The following is a 27,363-nucleotide window of genomic DNA, read 5'->3' on the forward strand; positions in this document are numbered from 1 at the left end:
CTGAAATGTGCCAGCGGTTGTCGCTGAAATAGAAGACTCCAACTTTTATAAATTAGCAAACGAAAATGGTACCCTCAAGCTGCTTTATCCCTATAATACGTTTGTAATTTGTACAGAAAAGTTATTTTCCATAGATAAGATTTCTTCTCAAGAAATGTTACTCAGAGAAGTAGCTGCAACTAATTCAAGGAGTGGACAGCAAGATTATACATGCTGTCATTGCAAAAAGAAGTGTTGCATAACTAAATGCAGTTGTAAAAGAAAAGGACTCTTCCACAATTGAAAGTTTCATAACAGTTTAAGTTGTTGCAATAATTAAGATTGTGTATCATCAATCATATAACATATACGTTTATTATCGGTGTCATTTTCTTTTCTCATTTACAATATATTGTTCGTTTTAAGTTCAACAGTTTATTTATATGTACTGTTACTTAAGTTTTCTCCTATATTGATATAGATCATAAAATGTTTTAACACCTTAACTTTCATGGGCGTATATATATATATATATATATATATATATATGTCTTGCTCAGCCGATGCGTTAACTGCCCCAGCATATTTATAAACCCTTCCAGAATACTATCATCGGCTTTGCACTGCTACCAGTAAAATTATTTGCAAAGCTTTAGAATGTAATACCATAATCACCTTGACAAAGTATGCAAAGGTGGATACTATTCCAGGGAACAGAGGGGGAAGAACTGAGAAGGGGATGTTTCTGAAACAGTGAAAATAATGACAGTGCAGTATTTGCTTGTGTTTCTAGATCAGTAAAACAATTTTTTTTTTTTTTTTTTTTTTTTTTTTTTTTTTTTTAAATTCTGCGTCTTCCATTTTCGTTTACTGTTTGTAGATGCCAGGAATAAAGAGAGAGATATAATGGATTTTAATATTTTTTGATGAACTGCTCGTGCTTCATACTGTTACTGAAACTAACCATTTTGCAGACTAGTATATGAACTATGAACCAACATCCTGCAAAAGAAAAATCAAGAACAAAATTGTGGCATTCAACCAGTTCAGAAGCAATATATGGTTTTTTAGGTATACTGATTTCACAAGGTATCTGATATTAATTACACTTTAACAGTCTAAAAATAAATTGATCGAAACTCCATATTTGGAAATTTTTTTTTTTTTTTACACAAACATAATTTTTATTATACTTTTACTCTAAACATTAAATTTTGGGCTTTCATTTTTTCTTTTATTCTTTATTTTGTGAAAGTAAACAGTTTTTAGAAAGTAAAACTTGCACTTATTTTCAACATAATACATCAAATAACTACTGGTGCCTGTGCTAAAAACAGTGGCACTGGGGAGTGAATCTTTTATGTTTTCCATGGCAGTTAAGGGGTTAATAAAGTAAGCTTTAAAAAGGCAGCTGAAATATATTTATTTAACATCAGTACCAATGCCGGATCTTTGATTTTTCTGATGTGGGGCAAAAGCTAAAACTGCCACCCTCACCCATCATCCTTTAAATTTCTCTAACAAGTTTTAATTTGTTTAATAAATACAAAAACAGGTAGGGTTTGAGGTAAAAACCTAAGCTCCATTTTATACTAAATTCCTTACGTGCCATTTTTTGTTTGTTTGTCATAAAGAATAAAGGAAAAATACGTACACATAATTAGAAAATCGTGCCCTCCTAGGAGAACCGCCTTTCTTGTGAGCTTACTTTCGGATTCAATTCTAATCCTAACTCTAATCCTGAAGTGCTTCTAACACTCCAGTCCTCGAAACCATTCATTTTTCCACTCAAGGGGGAAGAGCCATCTAAACTTCTCACTATTCCGTGTTATTGCATACTGGTTAAATTACGTTAGGTAAGATTATATGAATATGGCAAAGACAGGAGGGCTATCTGCTTAGAGGAGAGGTGCTTTCGTGGAGGAACTTTTTAAAGGAAACTGGCTCGTATTCATGTTAAACATGAAGAAATCCATGAAAACAAACCATGCAGCCAGCCCGTTCGCCTGGGTTTGAACCCAGACAAGGTTGAACTACCAGTATTCAGCAGTCTTAATGACTCGGCCACTGCTGAGGACATTTGTCTGATTATTTACTATGTGTTTCGCCATTAGGTACTGCATGGAAGAAGAATGCCCCGTGGAAAAAAATTTGTAAGGGAAACTAGCTCTTATGTATGTTACACATGGGGGAAATCACAAAAATGCTCATATAGCCAGCACATCCATATATACTAGACCCTCGGACCGAACTACTCAGCGGCTTTTATTGTTCAGCCACTAAAGGGGCCATAGCATACAAAATATGGGCTATTGTGGAAAGGAAAAATTCTGAAACGATTATACAGAATATGGGCTATCACTCAGAGTATTTGTGCTTCCTGTCTTGTTTTTCATACTTCCTATTTCATAAGTAATTTTAAGTTCTTACCTGCCTTAACGCTATTAAAATATCATGGAATTAGTAACGAAAATTAAAATTTTACACTGTTAGCCTTTTGTTCTGCAAATAAGTGCACGAAATCGTCATAATTTGATCTGCAGTTTGATTTTCGATCGCCAGAATCACGAGACTTGATCAACGCTCCTGGCTCACCTATGATCATAGATATTTTTTAATATGTTTTAATTTGCTGAAACTTCGATCTGAACAGGTTGAAGTGTTCATGATTTGTCCTCAAACAGTTCATCAGATTGCTTTTTGTGCTGTGGAATGTTTTCTTTGTTAGAAAAGACTCAAATGCAATTTTTTCAGCTACTGCTTTAGACTCTTGTATTCAATATTCCATAGGATTTTTCTCTCATTTTTTATAATTCCTCAGTTTTGGTCAGTTCTTTCGTTAACTACAAAGAACGCGGATGAGGAATTTCTTTTGAACTTCTATATTTATTCGATTGAATTCTGGAAAAATATTAGCTCAAATTTTCAGGTTGATAGTAAACTCAAAATTTTTCACAGCATGTACCAGATGTCCTACATTGTGCTTTGATTTTGCATCAAGAAAAATACAGTCAAAAGTCATTAATCCGGACTCGTCGGGACTTCGGCGATTCCGGATTATCGATTTTTCCGGATTATAGACCATCAGTTTAAATCTGGTAAGATGGGATGCAGAAATTATAAAATTAAAAATATGAAATCGTAATTTATGAAATAAAGAACAATTATGATCTAAAGGGTATCAAAATTTACAAAAAAAAAAGCTTAATATTTATTTGTTTACTTTATTAAAGATTTCTTTCAATGTAAGTTGTTTAAGTTGCATCGTTTCATGTGATAATACTTTCTCTTTAATTCTATTAAACAGACATAATTTCTTGTTTAGTTACAAAGTTCCGCTGTTCAAGTCCTATAATTGCAGTATCAAGAATACCGACTAATTTGTCAATCGAAATTTTTTCGTTTTCAATAACCTCTGCCACTTTCTTCACTATCCGAAGCGAATTATAATGACGAGGAACTTGTTTTAAATCATATCAAAGACGGAGTAGATCGAGATGAAATACTACATTTAGTAAGGAATTATAAGCCAAATAAAATAAAAACATCTGCCCTGAAGATAAGGATAGTGCTGACAGATCAACTTCCAATTCTTTGCGCGCCGCAGCGTTCCCCCCGCCGAGCAGCATGAAATTGATAAACAGATTTCGGATTTCGAAACATACTTTCGCTTTAGATCCTTTACATATTAGCAAATATATATCGGAAATTCTATTCGATATAATCAAAAGTTCAAGCTTACTTTTATAAAATTGCTCTAACAGTCTGCAAAAAATAATAAGCCGGATCCAATTCGAAGATTAAGGAACAACGCAATCTGCAACATTAACTGAATTAGATAATTTTAGCTTAGCTTATACCGTCCGTTATACTTTAAACGCGCATGCATAAACGTTTTACGCACACGTATATTCGCAGCCGTAAAGGTATTGCGCGCACACGCATGCGCAGAAAGTTTGTAGCTTTGAGGTCCGGATTATAGATCATTCCGGACTATGGGTGTCCAAATTAACGACTTTTGACTGTACCTTTAACTGCTTTTAAATATTTTAATATTTCTGGTAAATTCATTAGAAGGACTTTCACAACCACATATTTTGCCGACCATCTTGTCTGGCTGCTTCCTTAAATTGTATTTTGTACATTTTTTCATAATATACTATTGAGTAGTGCCTCCGACCAAAAAGTGAAGTATTTTCTGAGTAATTCCAAACAGATTAACTGCTTCTGGGCACGAAGAAGCAGAATGCACACTGACAAGATACGGGGAGTGATCCAAACATGGCACAAATTCCTCAAGCTTATTCATTTCTGTAATCCTATCTTGTACTGTTTTAGAAATGCCAGGCATATCAGATCCGTTGTCATAAAACTGACACCAACATCGTCCAATATCTAAACCATCAGGTGTCAATTATGACACTAATTTTCTACATTGCATTCTCCTATCTTTCCACCAACTTCTATGAAATCAATTAAATTTTCTTTTATCTCACACACATCACCACGCATTTTCACGTATTGAATCACCTGGTTCACATATGGAGTAGAATCCAGCATTATTGTGTAGTACTTAGCTTCTTTAACCCCTTAATGTACAATGACGGGCGTAACCCACGTACGATGGTCAGGCCAAACCTAACTTTCATGGGCATAGCCCGCGTATGGTGATCGGGCCAGAAGTGATTATTACGTGGAATATTTGATACACAATTACAGTCTGATGCAATAATTGTGGTAGACGCAAGTATTACAAAATGTTTATTTATACAAAACTCCAAAATACAAAATTAGTAATCTGTAATGGTATGATATATTTCAAAGCATTTCTGGTACATGTAACGGAACTTTACACTTTTTACACTAGTGTTCTATGTGGATTTTCTCGTACTTGATCTGCATACTGATTCATTTCGGTTACAATATTGTTCCAAAATATGTCATCAAATATTAGATTAAATATATCAAATTCTCCTCTACTTCCTCCTAACTGACATAAGGCTTCCTCTCTTATGCCAGGAGTCATCTTATAGGCCCAGATTTTTGGACTATTTCTTATTTCTTTCCAAAGCCAGGACTCTGGTAGGGAATTGTCATTGGATGTATCATCAATAATTATTCGCCTATACTTTCTTCAAAAATTACATAATTCGTCATGTTTATGATTGCCCGGATTTGCGTATTACACAAGTCATGCAAATGTCCCGAACGATGCGCGAGCTTGTATACAATTTCGGCCCAACATCTTCGAATCTAAATCGTAGGTTAAGGGGTTAATATCGTTTAAAATGCTACTTCAGACTGTTTTGCCTTAATAACTTCATTTTGAATTATCTTTGATAAATATGATTCCTTTACCTTTGTTTGGTGTTTTGACTGGTACTTAAGAGTTGAATTATATTTGGCAAGCGGAGAGATTAAATTCAGAAAATTTCCTTTGCTAGGTCGAAGACACTTTGTGAACAAGCTACTTGGGACACCATCAGACCCAAGAAAAGAACAACAGTTTGTTGAAAGATACAATACCGCATCCATGACTATATAGAATTTCTCTAAATTTTTCTTTCTCTGTGTGAATGAGTCGCTCAGTGTCGTGATCGATGCCTTAGCACGATTTCCTTTGTTGTACTCAAATTTTCCACTTAATGATGCACCTCTGTGGATTCCAGACGCTTTGCGCTGAAATTTTCTTAAAACTTTTTCCCAATTAATGAATTCTGTAGTACGCTGTAGCGGCAGCACCATGTTTCTGATAAATCCTGCAGAGTGTACAAAAAATTGCATTCTTGTTTTTAGAATATGTAAACCAAGATCTCCTAAGCTTTTTATTATTTACTAATGTTCTGTATTACAAGTTAAATGCATGCCATCACGTTCAATGGGACTGAGGTTTACGTTTTCTGAATGTTTACTGGCTAATAATACTGACTGACTGCTTAAGAAAGATTGTTGATCTTTTATTTTTTTCTATGGCCAGCCAACTGCATGGGTCCAATAAATCAAAAGTTTTTAGTTTTTCGTCTTTCTGCTGCCCACCCCCATCTAAATGAAGAGATCTTTATATCATGGTTTCATGTCCTCCAGCTATTCGTCTGATGTCGATGAAGAAGGTTGTTCTTTCAAATGCTGACTTGTAGATTGTTTGGGGATGATATAGGCAGTCATGTTTGGTCGTGCAAATTGCAAGAAATATTAATACCCTCTAGAATCATAATTGGATTTGCGGCAGGGTCTGATGGTTTACTTCTTCCGTAAAGTTTTTTTTCATCTTAGCTGAAATTTGTTTTCTCTGTTTGTCCTTATCTTTGGCTCGTTTTCTATATTCCGCTTTTCTCCCCTTTAGCCCGTAGATGGTTTTCTTTTAATCTAAATGAAATTCACTATGAATTGCTTTATTAAAAATAACTAAGAATTGACGTAATTACAATGAACAGTCCTAAATAAATGGTCGCACCTTGCTAAATGTAGTGTGGGCTATTAAAGCAAGCATATTTTAAAAAAAGAAAAAAAAAACCCGAAAAAATGAGTACAGAAGAGACCTGAAAACTAAAAAAATAACCATAAAAATAATAAATCTAGTTTTAAAATCCAAAATATGCTCCACTGTTCTGAGTCAAACTAAAGGTGAGCCAATGTTGTCGACTGGCTGCAAAGAAATCTAAATGCCCTGCTTCATCTTGAAGACATAATGATCGTGCCTTGTATATACTCGACAAATACTAATTTGAATTATTTCATTTGTCTGGGATGGCCCAAGGTTAATTTTTTTGGATCAGATCTTAGAAAACAGTTGCAATGCTTCTCCATTTCCCAGCAGACGCTGCTATGGAAAACATGTGACTCTTTCAACAAGCTATTGTCCTATTTCTCATTTAAATACATGGCGGCCAGACAGGAAACGATAGAGGGACTTCAGTTGTTGCTGATAGGATCAGTCTGATTCTGTCAGTGACGCCTGGAGTCCCTCTATTTCAGTCTTTCTGATCCCCTATTTGCCTTCTTCCTGCCTTGGGTAAAGTACTAGGGAGAGTCATCCTTCAAAGACTTAAACACTATATCCTGTCTGGACAAAGCATAAATGACAAACAATACGGCTTCATTCCTGGCAGATTGGTGGATCACGCACTGCAGCACCTACGAAAAATACTAGCAAATAACAGAAGAAATAACCAACAAGTCTCAATATCTCTGTGGACATACAGGGTACTTTCGACTCGTGGTGGTGGCCCAATATACTGAAGAGATTACAGGACATGGGTTGCCCTAAGATTCTCTTTGACCTTATTTACAGCTACCTAAGTGATCGCCGCTTACAAGCCACTACGGACGCAGGAGTGCACTTACATTCCATCAATAGAGGCTGTCCTCAAGGATCCTGCCTGGGTCCACTGCTCTAGAATCTTGTAGCGGACACAGTGCTGACTCTCTTTAACACAGATCCTCCAACGGAAATACTGGCTTATGCCGATGACTTTTTGCTGGTAACCAAAGGGCACAGCCACAACGCATATGAGACTAGGGCGCAACAAGCAATGGACAAGATGGCCAAATGGGCCAATGACCATAAGTTAATTACTGCCAACTCAAAAACCCAAGGTATGCTTATTTGCCCAGGTAAGCGCCATCGAAAAACCCCCTGCATCAACCTTCATGGGAAAAATATTAAAATAGTCAGAAACTTGAGGTACCTTGGAGTTATAATTCACTCCACACATTCACCACACATTCACTTGGATGCCACATTTTAAAGGAGGTCAAGGCACGACTTCACAGGATATTTCCTTCCATGCTCAGAACAGCAGCGCCAACATGGGTAGTTTCTTCGAGGATGCTTAAGACATGGTACTACTCTGTAGTTGCTGAATGTATTGCACTGTATGGGGCCTCCATGTGGGGCATAACGATCACTACTAAAATGGAGAATCTGCTACAGTCAGCATTCCTCCTAAGCATTATCTGAGGATATAAAACCTCGCCCACTAATTCCCTAAACGTGATTTCAGGACTACCGCCTCTGCATCTCTTAGCTCAGCGTGAGAGTGTAATAGTGCGAGTGCTCCGACTCAAAGAGACAATAAGTGTATGGTACAGGTGTATTCTATTAAATTAATATGTTTCACAAACTATAATCAATCAACAAATGGACTGTATTCCTACACTTTTATTAAATTACACTTGTCAGCGATGCAAAATAATTGATACAAAATAAGTGAGCCATTCTACATGGCTGTCACAAACACAATTCTATCAATCAATTATCTTGTTGCCACACATAAAGTTCAAAACTAAAGGAAGAAAAGCAAAGGGAATTTACGCTGTTTGCAACAATAAAATTAAGCAAACGATACTCACATAAACATCCTGGCCCTCGTTGAAATCCCCTGGGATTTCAACAGTTGGAGCATTTTGAAACTTCTTAGTCTATAATAAAGATAAACATAACAAAAAATAATACAAAATATTATATGCGAAGCAGTTCATAGTTTTTTAGTCTGAATAGGAAGAGGACACAATTTCACGACTGGTCGTTTTATGACACCATGACCAGTTTTAATACTAGCAACTCTGACTCTTTGATCTGAGCCCGGATGAACAGCAATTATTCTCCCTAACCTCCATTTAAGAGGCGGAAGGTTGTATTCTCTGATGAGGACTAAGTCATTGACTACTAAATTGTTTTGACTTTTTTGCCATTTAGGTCTTTGTTGAAGCTGAGACAGGTATTCTCAACTCCATCTTTTCCAGAAGTGCTGAAAAACAAACTGTCTCACATGCCATCTGTCAATGTGATTGAAGGAACTATAATTTAGGTCTGGTTCAGGTATGGCAGTTAAAGACGTTCCTATTAGGAAATAACCAGGTGTTAATGCAGTTAAATCATTTGGATCAGCCGATGTTCGACATAACGGCCTAGAGTTGAGACAAGCCTCAACCTGCGCTATCAAGGTCTGAAATTCCGGATAGGTCAGCACAGTATCACCAACAGTCCTTTTTAGATGTAATTTCATTGACTTTACTGCCGATTCCCATAGTCCACCAAAATGGGGAGATGATGGCGGGTTGAATATCCATTTTATTTCCTCTAAAGACAAAAATTTGTGAATTTCTTGATTTTGCTTACATTGCAAAAAACATTTTCTGATTTCTTTGTCTGCACCTTTAAAGTTAGTACCGCAGTCACTATAAATCTCAAATGGTTTCCCTCTTCTTGCAATAAATCGTTTCAATGCACTTAAAAATGCCTTTGTTGACAAATCTTCTACCACTTCAAGATGTACTGCCTTGATTACAAAACACACAAATAAGCATACGTAATATTTAAATGATTTTTGTCCACATCCTGCACGATGTTTAATCATGAATGGTCCAGAAAAATCTATTCCAGTTCGATGAAATGGTCGTGATTGTGTTACTCTAGATTCCGGTAGATCAGCCATTATTTGACTTGCAGTTTTAGCTCTAAGTTCGCAACACGTGATACAAGATTTTACTACTTTTTGGATAGCAGATCTAGCAGCTATGATCCAAAATTGCTGTCTAATTAAAGATAGAAGAAGTTCCGGTGCTGCATGCAGATATTTGACATGAAAGTGTCTAATTATGATTTCTGTCAGATTGTGTTTTGAAGGTAATAAGATTGGATGTTTTTTATTTTCTGATAGTTGCGCATTTTTCAGTCTTCCTCCTACACGTAACACTTTGTTGTCATCTAAAATTGGACACAAGCTAAGGAGGTTGCTGTTTGTAGGTAAGTCCTTTCCCAACTCCAAACATTGAATTTCTTTAAAAAAGTGAAATCGCTGTATTATTCGGACAATACAGAAAGTTGCAGCTCGAATTTCATTACTAGATAAAAAAGACGTATTTCTTTCTAGATATGCTACTTTAGAATTCGATATGAATCTTAATATCCAAGCAAATATGCATTGTAACTTTTGAAATGAAGATATATTTGATATAATAGCAAGTTCCTGTACAGGTTCAGAAACTACAAATGAGACTGTTTTACGTGCATTTGGTAATGCCTCTTCATCTATAAGAATATTTTTTGATAAGGCAATCTCACTGCACTTTAACCAAGAAGGACCATTCCACCACAATTGATGAGATAATAGTTCTGCAGGAAATAATCCACGTGAAGCACAATCAGCTGGATTTTCCTTTCCATCAACATGACTCCAGTTCTCAGGTGGTAAGATGGATTGTATTTCAGAAACTCTATTGGATACGAAGACTTGCCATTTTTTAGGATCTGACCTTAGCCATGACAACACGATTTGTGAATCACTCCAAGCTTGCAATAAATCAAAATTTATAACTAATGCAGCTTTTACAGACTGAATCAAGCGTGCAAAATAACACTGCTGCACATAATTCCAGTCTTGGAATCGTAATAGATTTTAATGGTGCTACACGAGTTTTAGCTGTTACGAGTTTAACATTAATGTCAGAGTTATTGCAAGTTTTGATATAAATAACTGCTGCATAACCTCTTTCAGACGCATCACAAAATCTGTGAAGTTCACATCGAAAATAATCAGGTAGCAGAATTTTCCTAGGTATATTTATAGAATTCAAAAGTTTAACTTCTCTACATAGATTTCTCCAATTTCGATCAATCTCTTCTGTTACAGGATCATCCCATGATAACTGTAATTTCCACAATTGCTGAAGGATCATTTTAGCGAGAATTACAAACGGAGCTATCCACCCCAATGGATCGAATAGTTTTGCTACGAATGACAAAATAATTCTTTTAGTCGGAACACTTTGATACTCTATTACACCGACATTACATTTGAATTCATCATTGTCCGGATGCCATTCCAATCCCAGAACTTTCAATGGTTTGTCTTCTATTACACGATGAATATTGTCACTATCTGTGTTTGTTAAGCCAGAGGTTTTTAACAATGACGGTTCACTTGTCGACCATTTGTGAAGCTCAAAGCCACCACTTTTTAGCAGATGTTGCAATTCGTCTATCAATGCAATACCTTCCGAACTATCTTTTACACCAGTTAACATATCATCAACATAAAAATCTCTTAAAACTATATTCTTTGCCTTTGGAAAGTTCAATCCTTCATCAATCGCTAACTGACTCAACACTTTGGCTGCAAGATATGGAGCAGCTGCAGTTCCATATGTAACTGTTTTCAAACGACAAACTTGTATTTGCTTATATGGGCTATCTCTCCATAATATTCTCTGAAAATCTCTATCTTTTTCATGAACCTTTATCTGTCTGTACATCATTTTAATATCAGCGGTTATTGCAATGTTATGAAGTCTAAATCTTAGTAAAATACAAATTAAGTCATCTTGTATTTTTGGGCCTATCATTAGTGTATCATTTAAAGAAACACCTGTGGTTGTTTTAGCGCTCGCATCGAAAACAACTCTCAATTTTGTTGTTAAGCTAGAGTCCTTCAACACGAAGTGATGTGGGATATAATAGTGTTTATTCTCTAATTCATAATCTGTGTCTGGCACTAATTCGACGTGTTCTAGTGAAAAGTACTCTTTCATAAACTGAATATACTGGTTGTAAATTTCTTTCATAGATAACAGCCTCTTCTCCAAGTATTGAAATCTTCTGTACGCCACTTCACGGGGGTCACCTAGAATATCTCTATTATGTTTGAATGGTAATGCAACTGAATAACGACCTGATGTGTCTCTAAAATGCGAGTTTTTAAAATGTTCTTCACAAAGTTTTTCTTCATTTGTTAAAGGTTGTACATTTGGAAACTTTTCTAACTCCCAGAAAGAATTTACTAACTCATCTGTGTTTGTATTCAAATGATTTACATATACTGGCTCAAAATTTGTAGATTCAAAATTTGTAGTACCCGAAATTATCCATCCCAACCTCGAATTTAGAGCAAATGGTAGATCAGGACCACGTTTGACAATTTCTCCCGTCATTAAATGCAGAAATACATTTACTCCAAATAAAATGCCAACTGGTTGTGACTTGTAAAATAATGGATCAGCTAATTGTAAATCACTGAAGTTATCGAAGATGATTGATGGCAAAGATACATAGGAAATGTTATCTGTCACCTTGTCCAGTACAAAGGCTGATGTTGATACACGAATGTCACTTTTAAAATGAGAAGTGAATACTAAATCGACTTCCCCATTACTTATAGTATTAAATTCTCCTAGACATGATACAGAAATGGAATTATCTTTCACTCGTAATCCTAATTTCTTCACACAATCCCTTGAAATAAATGATCTCTGAGATCCAGTGTCACATAAACATCTACACTTCACAAATTGTTGCTTAGAATTTTGAACTTTTATTAAAGCAGTACACAATAAAATGTGACTGGTTTGATTACCTTTTGCATTCGAATCATAATGAGAGGCACAAACTGTGGCTGAAACGTCCTTAGGACTCGTTAATTCATCTCTTTTAGGGATAGATTGCGTAGGCGGAGATATACTGTTTAACTGAGTTTTATTCTTTGAATTATTTACAATGTGCAAAATACTGTGATGCTTCTTAAAGCAATGTTGACATGTATTTAAACTCTTGCATTTTTTGAGCAAGTGCATATTAGATAAACAATTAAAACAGTAACGATTAGATTTTACAAAATCTATCCTTTGCTGAACCGATAAATTCAGAAATTTCGAACATTTGGCTAAACTATGATCTTCTTTACAATAACCACAACCCAAAGTAGCAACCAGAACATTATTCTTATTTTGAAACACAGATTTAGGTACCTTATTACTTGTTGATTTGCTATTTTGAAGTGTTCTTGCATAGTTTTTTAGGAATTCAATTAAAGTCGTAAGTTTTGGAATTTCATTACATTTTAACTGACGTTCCCACCATAATTTTGTAGCAGGGTCTAATTTTTGCAAAATTAAATAAGTCATTAAAGTGTCACCAAAATTATCAATGGTTTGATTCAATACTTCTAAAGAACGAATTATTTCATTAATATTGTCAACTAAATTTAAAATAGCAAATGCTGATTCATTTTGAATAGTTGGTAAACTTAAAAAACGTTTAATATATGCAAAAATTTGTTCTCTCTTATTTGAATATCTTTCGTCTAACAGATTCCATGCTATTTCAAAATTACAATCCGAAATTTGAATGGTTTGAATAATGAGATATGCTTCACCTTTCAACGAAGCCTTCAAATACTGCAATTTTTTAGCATTAGATAAATTTGTATTATTTCTTACACAAGCACTGAAAAGATCTTTAAAAGCTATCCATTCTGTAATATTACCACCAAAAGTCGGTAATGTTAACTTGGGTAATTTAATATTGTCAAGAACCTGTTCTGAAATTACACTATTAGAATTATTTTTATTATTTTGATTTTTTAATATTTTTTCACCTTTAAATTTCCACAAATAAATTTTATCTGTGTACTCCTGAACATTATCTATTTCGTTTTCTAATTCTTTAGTATCTGTAATTAAACTTTCGATTTCAGAATCAAGCTTCCTTAACTCAGTTTCTTTTTGTTTCAATAATTCGACACATTCCTCTAGTTCTATTAAATTAATTTCATCTGCAGTTAAAATAGTTTCAATTTTCTTTACATAATTAGTAACACTCCTGCGTAAGACCGCTCTTTTTGTTTTAAAAGTTATAAGTTCACTCATAATTGATCAATTCAAAAACAGAAATTGTTCTTAAATCACTTAACACCATTATTAAAATGAAATCGAATTCTATGTTGTATTACAACATTGTTCTTAAAAATTAACAAATTAAACGAATTTTTGTTCAAAATCCACTTACCTCACAAAGTGGATAATTTTCACAAACCATATACATATTTGCGTTGTTAGAATACACTTAGAACAGTCACTATCTTCACTAGCTCTCCGGCTAGACTTTTGACCAACAATATGTATTCTATTAAATTAATATGTTTCACAAACTATAATCAATCAACAAATGGACTGTATTCCTACACTTTTATTAAATTACACTTGTCAGCGATGCAAAATAATTGATACAAAATAAGCGAGCCATTCTACATGGCTGTCACAAACACAATTCTATCAATCAATTATCTTGTTGCCACACATAAAGTTCAAAACTAAAGGAAGAAAAGCAAAAGGAATTTACACTGTTTGCAACAATAAAATGAAGCAAACGATACTCACATAAACAACAGGACTTATGTTTATAATGACTATGAGCAAAGCATTCCCGAGCCACCTTGCCACCCAGACGAATTCAACATCTCGATTAACTGCAGGTCACCAACGTGGTTCAACGCCACTGCAATCTACACCGATGGTTCCAAAGGAGAATGTGGCACCGGTAGCGGATACTGTGTTCTACTTGGGAACCAGATCTTAAAGACCTGGGAAAGAAAGCTTAAGCACCACAACTCAGTTTTTCAGGCTGAACTGATTGCATTAAAAGCTACACTTGTCTACGCACTGGAAAATAACTTTTCCAGTATATATTCAGACTCAGCCTCTAGCCACCAGGCAATCCAAGGCACATGTAGTAAAAATCCACTTGTCAAGGCCATACAAAAACTCTTACTAAGAACACCTAAAAACTATAGGCCTGAACTCCAGTGGGTACCTGCCCACACTGGAACACTGGGTAATGAAATTGCAGATGCAATAGCCAAAAGAGCAGCAACTGACCCCCACGTTCGCACACTTGACGTGCCTCTCCCAGGTTCGTTCTTAAAAGCTGAGCTCGAGAGAGAATTACTCAAACGTTGGCAACATCTGTGGGAGACAGAGATCACCAGCAGAAGAGTTTACAGATTTTTTTCCAAAAGTCTGCCGGCTTCTAAAATCTGGCTCGTCTCACTCCACTCAGTATCTAACAGGACATGGTCCCTTCATGACGTATGTGCATCGCTTCAGACGACGCGAAAACGAGCATTGCTCATGCGGGATGGTAGGAGATCCGGACCACTATCTGTTCGCTAGCAGAGAGACCGCCAAATATCATCTTAGGCAACCAGTAGCAAACCACATCCATGCATGGGCCGAAGCTACTTCAAAAAATCGTAATGCATTGAAACGCATATGCAATTGCATAAATACTGCACGGAAAATCTCAGACAGGCTGGAGTAATTCTCAGCTACCATCCTCATCACCAGCACAGCCCCTGTATGCTCTGTACCTGTAGTGAACTAATTTTATCTTAAGTTAGCTTATTTGGCTTATCTTATTCCCTGTATATATTTATCTCCTTGAATTGTAAACCTTGAATTATGTATTTTGCCTTATTTTATGTATTGTTTTCACTGTTTTGTCTTTTTTTTATTTTATGTATTATTTCACTTTCTAGTATTTTCCTTCTTATTATACTTTTAGTATTTGTAACCACCTATGCATAACTCTGTAAATATGTAACTGAAATTGTTCTTCTCACCCGCAATGCACCGTTCTTCCATCACTGCACTATCGTCTTCGTCCAGCATTTGTTTGCACTGACCCCAGCAATCGTCTTGAGCACAATATGTATTTATAAGTGTGTTATTTTGATCAAGTTATTTCCGTCAGCGGGGCTACCTCGCCGATATGCTAACTACCCAGTGGACCGGCTGCCTTGCTGTCGGTGGAAAGAAAGAAAGAAAAGTCTTTCTGATCTTATATTTATAATTGTAATCGGCTGTACTTTATTTTAACTTACGTTCCTTTAAAAGGGTTCTCAGTATTTAATTATAAATCTTCTTGAAAGAGGTTTTTAAACTCGGTCTTAAAACTATTAACATTGCACTAAAATTAGAGAGCTGTTTTAGCGAACAACATACCAAATACTATCCAGCGTTATATTTGAATTTGCCACCCACGAGAGTTGCCGCCTGGGGCAAGAACCCCGGCTTGCCCCCCACCCCTTGCTAGATCCGGGACTGATCAGTACATGGTAAATATCGACATTTGCCAGTGTAAGTGAGAAATAAAGCAAATATTTCAGACATACACAAAATGACTGACATTATCCAGATTTCAGTCTTTCACATTAAAAACTCTACAACAAATTTCACCAGCAGGATGGTTTCATAGAATCATACCAATTCACAAAGAATTAAGCTTATTATGAGTTTTATGAAAAAACTTGCCAAAAAATTCTAATGTTGGATTAAGTTCCAAATCATGTCAGAAATAGGCACAAGCCTGCAGAGTATTTAAAAAATCTAAGTTAATTTATCTACTCATATTTTTATTTATTTTAAGTATCTTATGCTACCATCTAGAGTTTAGTATTTCAAATTTAATTATTAATTGGGCGGAAGGCCAACAAAGCTTGTCTTCTCTGGTACTAACTCTTCTTCTTATAACCAAGCATTTAGCTTTGAACTACAACCAATCTCCTGCTTTCCCTTCACCATGTGGATTATACCATAGAGGTAGGAAGTAAAATTGAGTGGCCCTAACCGGTTTCCCCCATACACTGCTTTGAAGCACTGGTGATCCCTTCATGGTGACCAAAACATTGGGTAATTTACCATTAAGATCAATGGGTTTTGACAAGATTGGATGTAAATATTTTGTAATTACATCGTATGTATTATATATAGTATATACAGTCAAAAGTCGTTAATTCGGACACCCATAATCCGGAATGATCTATAATCCGGACCTCAAAGCTAAAAACTTTCTGCACATGCACCGCGTTGACACATGCGCATAGGCGTTCACGCGTGCGCGTAAGACCTTTATGACTGCGCATATGCGTGTGCGCGAGCGCAGAATACGTTTTCATCAAATAGAATTTCCGATGCTGGAGCTCCCAAAGGATCTACAAAACGAAAGTATGTTTCAATGTCCATCAAACAAAAAGTGGAATTGCTGCAAAAAATGGATAAAGACATGAAGAAGGTGACAGAGAGGTAAGTGAAAACGAAAAAATTTCAATTGACAAGTTAGTCGGTATTTTCGGCACAGCAATTACGGGACTTGAACAGCGGAACTTTGTAACTGAACAAGAAATTATTTCTGTTTATAGAATTAAAGAGAAAGCATTATCACATAAAATGAAGCAACTTAAACAACTTACATTGAAAGAAATGTTTAATAAAGTAAACAAATAAATATAAAGCTTTTTTTTTTTTTTGTAAATTTTGATACCCTTTAGATCATAATTGTTCTTCATTTCATAAATTACGGTTTCATATTTTTAATTTTAGCATTTCTGCATGCCATCTTACGAGATTTAAACTGATGATCTATAATCCGGAAAAATCGATAATCCGGAATCGCCGAAGTCCCGACGAGTCCGGATTAACGACTTTTGACTGTAGTTACTTTTTCTACAATATTTCAGAGTCCTAAGTATGTGAAAGGAATACATTTTTAAACAACATTTCATTCTGAATGGAATTAAATGCTATACTTTTCACAGAACAGTTTAATTTGAATGAAATATTTTCACAAGTTTTCATTAATTACATCATAAAAAATTTTAAGGTAATTCAATATTCGGTTAAGGATTTTGTTGCATCATGTCGACTCTAGTAGACAAAAGCTTTACTCTTCTGTAAATGCCTTAACAGATTCGATTCCTGTGTTTATTCATTCTATATAATTAGAACTGACGACTTTCAATCATAGATGGCAGTATAGCATCACTAAGTAAAGAACTGTTATTTGGAAAATGGCTGCTACTTCTGATTCCAGATTAGTAAAATTTCTCATAGTAAACTTTATATAATATCGCTTAAACTTTCTTATACTGCCATTTTTAAACATAATTAATAATTTTAGAAATATTATTTTAAATGTGAGTTTGAAAAAACTGTTGAGAAGCTAATTTTATTGAAATAAGGAGTCATTTTTCTTTTGTCCACTACATTAGACGTCATGAATACAAGCTAAGTTTACTCTGTCTACTGTAATGGACATCATGAACTAAATTTAAAGCTTTTTTATGACATTATGACAGGAGAAACTTCAAAAATTCTAAGTTTCAAACGGGAGGTTCTTGGCTGCAACAATTTATTTTAAATAATTAATTTGATTTATGTATGCTACTAATTAATTAGATAATAAAATAAAGTTATACATCTAATTTTAGTTCACATTTTATTAGAAATATAAAACAGAAAATGTTTTTGACTGAAGATGAAATTGAGAAGATGAATATTTTCCTTTTAGCAGTGATGATGAAGATTTGGAAAGTGGTGATGAGGAAGAGAAATACATGCCAACATTCCTCCATGATGACGAGCCAGAAAATAAAGAAACAGAAATTTCACTTATAAAATCACCTGCGCAAATAAGAAATCTTGTTTGCAGGAGAAAAGGAAAGTTCCTTGGTAATGGGTAGATAAAGATCTTAGGTAATGGTTCCTTGGTAATGGGTAGATAAGGGAATAAAAAAAGGATTTTTTAAGAAATGTTATTTAAAACTTGTAACTGAGTTGTTATAAAATGTAAGAGAATAACTTTTTTATTTATACTTATCAGATTTTTCTACCCTTAATTTCAATAATGCATATCCTAAAACTCTTCTTCACTTCCTTAAAAGTAAGCATCTCATAGAATCATTATAAATTTATATACATTTAATAATTAGATTTCTTCACAATAACTTTCATATGAGTTTATGAATGAATCCTTCATTTCAAATACATTTATAAATAATTTAATAAATATTTACACATTTTGTTAAAGGCAAGCATTTTGCAAACATATGCATAAATACCCATATATATTTAATATTTTTCATTTTCGGCATGTGCTAGTCTTTAATTTCTGTGCATTCACTATATTCTTCGAGTAAAGTAATTTACAATAATTTAGAATATAACCAAATTTTTTACATAAGAAATATGTATCAATATTATTTGAATGAAAATTATATGCATTATTTTTAATACCCACTCATAAATCAGTTTTTCTTTGAAATTCCTCTTCAATGGCATCTCTCCCTTTAGGCAGATAGCCCTTGCATGCCTTACTCTTTTTAATAAAAGCTTAACCTGGCCTACGTGCCTAATTACAAATATTTTAACATGGATAATTTTATACTTATATTTAGCTATCAAGTTTCAATCTTTTGACTTAAAACACATTTTAGGATACATTCGTTATCAAATTCAAATCTTCTTGCAAATATATTTTGGAACAGCAATCAATACCTTTTTTAGCGATTTTAAACTATCCATTTCACATTTAAACATTAACTACATTGTTATCAGATCGCAATCTTGATTGCCTTACTCCGCATAATATTGCTTCATTTGTTGAATTCGCGAATGCATCCGTCTTCTGTTCCACACATTTGAGTAAAACTGTACATAATTTTAAACAAATGCGTGGTTACAAATCAAGGAAAAGTTAACTTTTTCGCATATCTGTATGTATATTTATTAATTTTGATCACTATTGCAACATTTGGTGGTAATTTTACTTTTTAATTAGCCCAAATAAGTAAAACATGTAAGCCCAAAGTGATTATTTTTCAGTTATATAAAAATAAAATGATGAGTTTAAAATGAGCAACTATAAAGCCTCTCCTCTAAAAATTTTTAAAAAGTACATGTTATATATAATATGTGGATGTGAAAAAAATTTATTTTATTTAAAACATTTTGGCATTTGGAACATAAATTAAAAGTAGCGAATACTCTATCAAAGGTATCGAAAGACGTATACATTTTTAAAGGTACCGTAAAGTATTTCATAGCATTTTTGTAGTTCAACAGCTTAGGAATTTTATAAAACAATTCATAATCAAAATCGCCATTGTTACTTACAAAAAAATAACCAAGATGTGATATTTGTGTAAATGTCACTAAGCTATACAAATTCCCATTATCCATCAAACTAAAAACGTTTCTTTTATGCAGAAGTGTCCCGTTTTTCGATTCATATGAACTGTCATGTGTCGAAATACTATCAGAGCGCTGTCAAGGGAGCTTCTAAATGTAAACAAAAAACACCCTGGAGACCGAAACTTCAGAGCAGTGCTTCACTTGTAGTGCCGGTTTGGCCCCTCCTTTCTTTCTTACCTCAAGGATTATGCCATTCAACTTCACTGCAGCTCTATGATAGATCATTTTGAACTTTGACCATTGTACCTGACTTATACTATTTTCTTGGTCCTATACATTCATAGCTAACTTTTACTTTAATAAATTTCTTCATAGAACTTTACCTCATCAATGCTATCAATTAAATATTGCTACTGCTAAAATCAACAACACTGCTATACTTCAAGATATGCTATCTACTGATATGAACACTCTACTTCATTATTCTGGGATAGGACTTCGGCCCAGGAACTCAATTCCCATGGCCTATGACCACTTATGACTACGACTAGGCAAGCTGAGACATGTAATTGATTCTTGAAATCCAAGCTACTGAAAAAAGCATACTATAGATCATACTGTGTCATGCACTGAGTAAAGACCTTGAAATGGTTCTCTGATTACAATCAAGTTCTTTAGAGCAGCTGTCGGGCACAGCTGTCAAAGCTGATGTTATGATGGAAATTTTGAAATACAGTACAAAGTCCGAGATCTGGGTGTTAAATATCCAGAATGACCTAAAATCTGGATCTCAAAAGCCACTACTAACTTTTTCTTTACTTTAATATGTTTTGTGTGTGTGTGCTGTATGCATGGACATTTGATTACCCCTCTCCCCATAATAAAACATGTGGAGAGTCCAGATTCTTAATTTCATTTTGCCACTAAATAAAATACCTTATTATTGAAGAAATGATAATTTTAGCATAAATTTGCATGATCAGTAATTTGGCTACGTAGCTGCCGGTCATACATCTCAAACCAAAACATTCTACAGATACATCATTGATTTTACACCTACTAATATTTTATACCTGACACCAACCTGGCGAATCATTATTTATTATATTTTGCTTTCATGCATGTTTATCAACACATGACAATTTGAGTAACGACTCATAGAACGATACCTAACCAATTTTTTTTAATATTAGTAATTGCGAAACAGCATGGCAACCTTTTAAGTTGACATTACGCTTGGCAATGATTACAGATTTAAGTTAAGTGCACTAAGAAATGTTGACAAGAAAAATTTAACAAAAATTTCTTTCCATATGCTAAAAGATTTTGTTAATGATACTCATAGGTCAAAAGATTACATTTAGTGCTGTTTGAAGTTAGAATAACTGATTTGGGTACATTTCCGTTTTGCCGGCACTGGCGATAAAGTCTCCAATAATGGTACAACTGATGCCAAACAGAATATCCTCGCTGGTTACCTTTTACGCCTCATTTTCAAAACAAGTCGCAGCCATTTCTAATCAGATTGATTGTTTCTTTCAATACTGGCATGCAATTAATTGCATCGAATTTTTACCAAATTGTTCAGTTTTATGCCATAAGGCCATTCGCAGTAATTAAGTCAATTAGGATGCAATCACACTGCTCACCCGAGGGCGAAAATATAGAAAAGGCACAGTCAAGGGTTAAGTTCATCAATTCTAATGAGAATGCACTAGCAAAATAAAACATTGCGGTTTTGCATAACTTCTGACTGCATAACCTAATTGTACGAATTGAAATAATTCTTGCACTTAAACTTGCATTACAAATTAAGATTTAATTTGAAATTAACGTAGATTATTACTGACAGAATTAGATTTTTGCAGCATAGTTTACGTGAGATGAGATCACTTGGGGTCACATGATATGAACCGGCAAATCAGGATGCTGAACCATGAAAGCATAGTAAACTCTTAAATTAATGTCTTTTTACAAATTTATTGTCTTTACTTATTGGCTTTTTACAAAAATTTAAACGATATTAAACTGTTTATGCCTTCAAAATAAAAAATTGTTGGAACTAACATTTGTTAACATTTTTTATGCGTATACTGTATGTTGTCGCCAATAAAGTCTGCTTGACGAGATTTGCACTGCCGAAATGAAAAAGTACCCTGATTTGTTATTCACATAAACCCAGAACCAGCGCCAGAGTTCATATGGCCACATCAGGAAGCAGAATTTAGAGAAGCAGCACTAGGTAGCAGAATTTAGGAGCCACAGAGACTGCATCAGGTGCCAGCCCAAACCTTAAGTATACGTGGGAATTTATTTTCGTTAAGCATGTGCAAGAAATAGGTGTAAGTATAATAAATAACTAAACTAATACAATTCAGGCTTAATTGTCGCAGTGTGCGATAGAAGCAAGATAAAATTTAGCGGAACAATTTGTCTTTAGTTGCCAATCTTATAATACCTAGCCAAATATGTATAGTGAACGATAGCTAAATTTTATGATAGTAGCCGCGAATATGAAGGTTTTCGGATACCACAAACCAAAATTGAAATTTTTAAAGAAATGTGGAGAAGCGGTAATAAATGAAGAGGATATAAAAGAAGTTTTTCATTGTGATGACAATGCTCCTCAATCATCAATCAATTACTGGATGACAAATCTGTAGTATAATTCTAGATCCAGAAAATACCGCTACAGACAGAGTGACTAAAAAATTTCGATTGACGAGCTAGTCGGAATTCTGGACACAGTAATTACAGGTCAAAACTTTGTAACTGAATAAGAAATTATGTGTCTATAAAATTAAAGAGAAAGTATTAGCACAAAAAAATGTAACACTTTAAACAACTCCAAAGAAATGTTTAATAAAGTAAAAAAGTAAATACAGTACAAAGTCCGTAATCCGGACGTCCATTATCCGGAATGATGTATAATTTGGACCTCAAAGCCACAAACTTTTTTTTTTTTTTGTATGCTTTACGCAAGCGTAAACATCTATGTTAAATTTCTTGAACAATGGCAAGACGTTTTGAAATTTTTTAGCATAAAATCTGCTGTGTGGCACATCGCAAGATCATGGGAGAATGTGCCTCCAGATACGTTAAAAAATGCTTGGCATAATTTATGGCCAGCTACCATATTTCATGGTGAGGATGATGAAGATCATAGCCGCAAATTTGAAGGTTTTCGCACATTGCAAACTAAAGGTGAAATTTTTCAGATATTGGATTTTGTAACAAAATGTGTAGAAGCAGTAATAAATGAAGATGATATGATAGAAGTTTTTCATTGCGACGACAATGCCCCAATCATCAATCAATTAACGGACGTTTCTGGTTATAGATCAAGAAAACACCGCTTCCGATAGTGAAGAAAGTGACAGAGAGGTTATTGAAAACGAAAAAATTTCGATTGACAAGTTAATCAGTATTCTCGACACAGCAATTACAGGACTTGAACAGTGGAACTTTGTAACTGAACAAGCAATTATGTCTGTTTATAGAATTAAAGAGAAAGTATCAGCACAAAAAACGAAGCAACTTAAATAACTTACATTGAAAGAAATGTTTAATAAAGTAAACAAATAAATATTAAGTTTTTTTTTGTAAATTTTGATACCCTTTAGATCATAATTGCTCTTTATTTCATAAATTATGGTTTCATATTTTTAATTGTGCAATTTCTGCATGCCATCTTACCAGATTTAAATTGATGATCTATAATCCGGAAAAACCCCTGACCCGGAATTGCCGAAGTCACGACGAGTCTGGATTACGGACTTTGAACTATATTAATTTCTCTTATGGTATATGTGGTTGCAAAGAAAAAATACAGTCAAGGTCGGCAGTAGAACCAGTGCAACTGCAGCGGGTGGCAGAATTTAGGAATTAAGCCTTTTTTTTTTTTTTTGTAAATTTTGATACCCTTTAGATTATAAATGCTACATTATTTCACAGACCATTATTTCACATATTTAATTTTATTCTTTCTATATGCCAATCTTACTAGACTAAAACTCATGATCCAATATCTGAAAAAATCCTAAACCCGGAATCGCGGAAGTCCCGACGAGTCCGGATCTGGGACTTTGTACTGCAGTTGGTATTGAGGAAAAGAAAAGGCAGTGAATACATTCTTAAGAGCTTGGAATTTTACCTGTGATTTTCTTCCAGGTATTGTAATTTTTTTATCCTCATCAGTTTGTTTTGTTCAGTATTTAAAACACTGTCAAAGTTCTGAATGCGAAATTTTGCATTCTTTAAATTTTTTAAGGATGCTCTTTATAAAGCTTATAGCACTAGGCATTGTGCCACTCGGTACAATCTTTGCATGTCCTAAATTCTGCTGCTTTGCATGTCTAAAATTCTAAAAATCCTGCTGCCCTTTGAATGCTGTTGGCCAGTGCACGCACTAAATTCTAAAAATTCTGCCATCCCTAAATTTTGTTGCACAATGCTTTACTTAATTCTAAAATTTTTACTGCCCCTAAATTCTGCCGCCCGCTACAGTTGCACTGGTTCTACTGCCGACCTTGACTGTATTTTTCCTTTGCATCCACATATACCATAAGAGAAATTAATACTTTCTCAATAGATACTGGACAGGACAGACAAATGATGAAATTATCTTTATTTTTCATGCTTTTTAGAAAGGAGAAATTTTATGTATTCTTTGGCTAGACTGGAGATTACGGTCCAGTAACAAAGGAAGCGAAGTTGCGCAAATTCTGATAACCTCTTGGCTTAAATACGAATCAGTGCTTTCTGATCATTTACTGCTCATTACAATTCCTTAAATTTCGTGATAAAAAACGCTTTACTCCATTTTGCTACTACCTTAAAAATGGTATGTGATATTATGAAAATATTTAATATTGTTGATCCTATAAAATACATAATTATTAACTTTCAAATACTTTGGATGCAGAATCGCCCATTTATTTGTTTGGCACTTTTTACAAGCATAAGAAGAATTTTTGTCAATTTTCTTTGACTTTAAGTGAAAATAGGTTGATGTGTACATGGATAAAGTCAAGGGAGTGCACAATGCCATTTTTTTTGCAATTCTGGGATTTTTTTTAAGTACATGGATACCGAGTATGTGCAATTCTTAAAAATGCGACAAGCAGTGGATGATTCTCCACTTCCCCAGTTTTTTCTTGAAGTCCTGTTTTAGATACTTTTACATGTTCACATGATCCATTTTTGGTTGATCTTTACAATATGGTAACTGGTAGTTTGGCGACATTTTGGAGGCGATAAAGGTTACTACCTGGCACTTTGGTAATAATGTGAGCAGTACTCAGTTCCGATTACGCATTATTTTGTGTGAGGGAAATGAGAAATCATGGGATATGTCATGTGATATTAATGGACGAATTTCGGTTCTTTAATCGGAAAAGGGGGAAATCGGGAAAAAATCTGGAAATTTTGTATTTGGCTTTATTCTGTGTTGTGTGAAACAGTGTTTGTGAATTTTTGGATCCCATGGCCGTAACTAAAGTGAATTCGAAATGGGTATTTATGTATGTATTAATTTAATGTATGTGCTCATTTATATTTTAAGTAGTGTTTTTGAATTTAATTATATTTAAATTAAATGATAGTTATTTTGTGAATTTTATGTTTGTAGGAATTTGGTATACGTTTTAGTTGAAGTAAACGTGCATGGAAATAATTTAAATATCTGACAATAAGTATTTGTAATGGTTGCGGTATGAATTCGTTGGTGACGTGTATAATGTAATAGATGATTTAGAGGTAAAAGTTTTTGGATATTTTATTTATTTTATATGTGGAAATGTTCATTACTTTTTCGCTATCAGGTAATTTCATATATGTTCTTTTTACCGGGTTTAAAGATTGAGAAAATTGTCATGTATTTTCGTGAAATTTTTCTAATTTATGAGAAAAAAGCAGTGTACATGGATATAGTGAAGAGTGTGCGCAATGCCATTTTTGTGCAATTCTGGGATGTTTTTTTAAGTAAAAATAAGTCGGCGTGTTCATGGTTTATGTGTATGTGTTATTTTGAAAAACGTGTAAGGAGTATGGTATTGTGCACTTTTTCCCAATTTTGCAGTGAATATTTGTCATGATTAAGCAGTTTTGTTAGATAAAATTTCTAGCATAAGTGTAATTCGGCTAGTAGATTGTTGGAAGAAGTGTTCAGTAGATAAAAAGAAAAGAAATATGTCTTTACTTCGTGAAGACAAAATGGCGGCGGGAAAAAAAAATAGAGGGTTGCTGTAGGAGAGTTGGTCGCCAAATGTTCGCCAAAAAAACGCCAAGTTACCATAATGTAAAGATCAACCATTTTTTTTTTCATGTTTACAGAATTAATTCTAATTCCCAACCATGTAATATGGCGATATGATGAGTTAGTGATTTTCTAAAACGCGCAAAAACCACCAATTTGGCAACTTGGCAATATTTTTAAAATGCGACAAACTTAACCGTAATATCCAGTTTTGCCTATTTTTTCTTATTTAATTTTCTTTAAGGTACTGAAAGAATTTTTAGTGTCAAAAATTCATCTATAGTTAAAGGTAATTCATCTAAGGTACAGCATTCTATATTGATGATAAGGTGAGTATTATTCGACAAATAGAGAATGGATGTAGCTAAATCAATATCTATTAACTCTTTATAAGACTTTTTAAACCAGTTATTAACTTTTTGGGAGATATGACAATGGTAATTTTTTGTGATTCATCCATCAATTTTTACACTGTTCTGTGAGAAAATAAATTTTTCTTACAAGAGCAGATACACACATCAAATATTGCGAACCAAATTTTCAGTACCTTGAAGTTCAGTATGGCAAATTCAAACATATGTTATTTAAAACATTATTTCTTCAAAATATCAAAAATGCAAAAATGTTTAGCTATTGTTAGCAGTTTTTCTTTCAGTTGAATCTACATAAAAATTCAAATAACATTTAACAGCTTTACCTGGGTACAAAACAGCCTTTTCTTAGAGATGGTACTAATATAACAGCACTTCTTTATAATATTTCTAAATGATCACATTAATTCTTAATAAGAAATACTGTTATAGCAATAAAGGTACGAATGACACAATTGAATTCTATATGGATACTTCTATAATGTGGAATATACACAATTCAAATCAATAAGAAAAAAAAAATTTCATTAAAATAAAACTTATTACATATTTAATTAATTATGGAAATTAAACCTAAGTGTATATTTTCAAGCAAAAATCATCTTATTAAAATCGTTACATAACGACACCACAATTTAAAAATAATAAACTGAAAATTTAATACATAAATTAGTTACAAAGTAATTAAATCTGAATCATAACATCGAATATACTTCTTCACTAAATTAAATTTACCGTCCGCGAAGCAACAAATAAAATACTCATTTTTTCCATTAAAAGCAAATATACATTAAATATTTTGCTATCAAACAATCACGCAAACTATCTGTACACGAAATCAAGTATTAAAAAAAACTAGACTTATGTTAAGTCGTGTATGACTGAAATTTGCAAAATATTAATTTACTAGTTTAGTAGTAGAATCCTAAGAAATGTAATCTTGCACTGGGCATTTCATACGCACACTCCACTAAATAATAATGATAAATCTGACACACAGGAGCGGAAATTCTT

The 27,363-nt window shown here is 33.9% G+C and overlaps 1 protein-coding gene across 1 annotated transcript in view; it reads right to left on the reverse strand.

The window, feature by feature from the left end:
- Polr2B (RNA polymerase II subunit RpII140) overlaps window positions 1-27,363 on the reverse strand; it is a 176,819-nt gene that overhangs the window by 149,090 nt on the left and 366 nt on the right. The gene's annotated exons all lie outside the window — the stretch shown is intronic.

Source organism: Stegodyphus dumicola, chromosome 5 (genome assembly GCF_044657685.1).
Source record: "Stegodyphus dumicola isolate Sdum_Otavi_A_Nest chromosome 5, ASM4465768v1".
Taxonomy (NCBI): Eukaryota; Metazoa; Arthropoda; class Arachnida; order Araneae; family Eresidae; genus Stegodyphus; species Stegodyphus dumicola.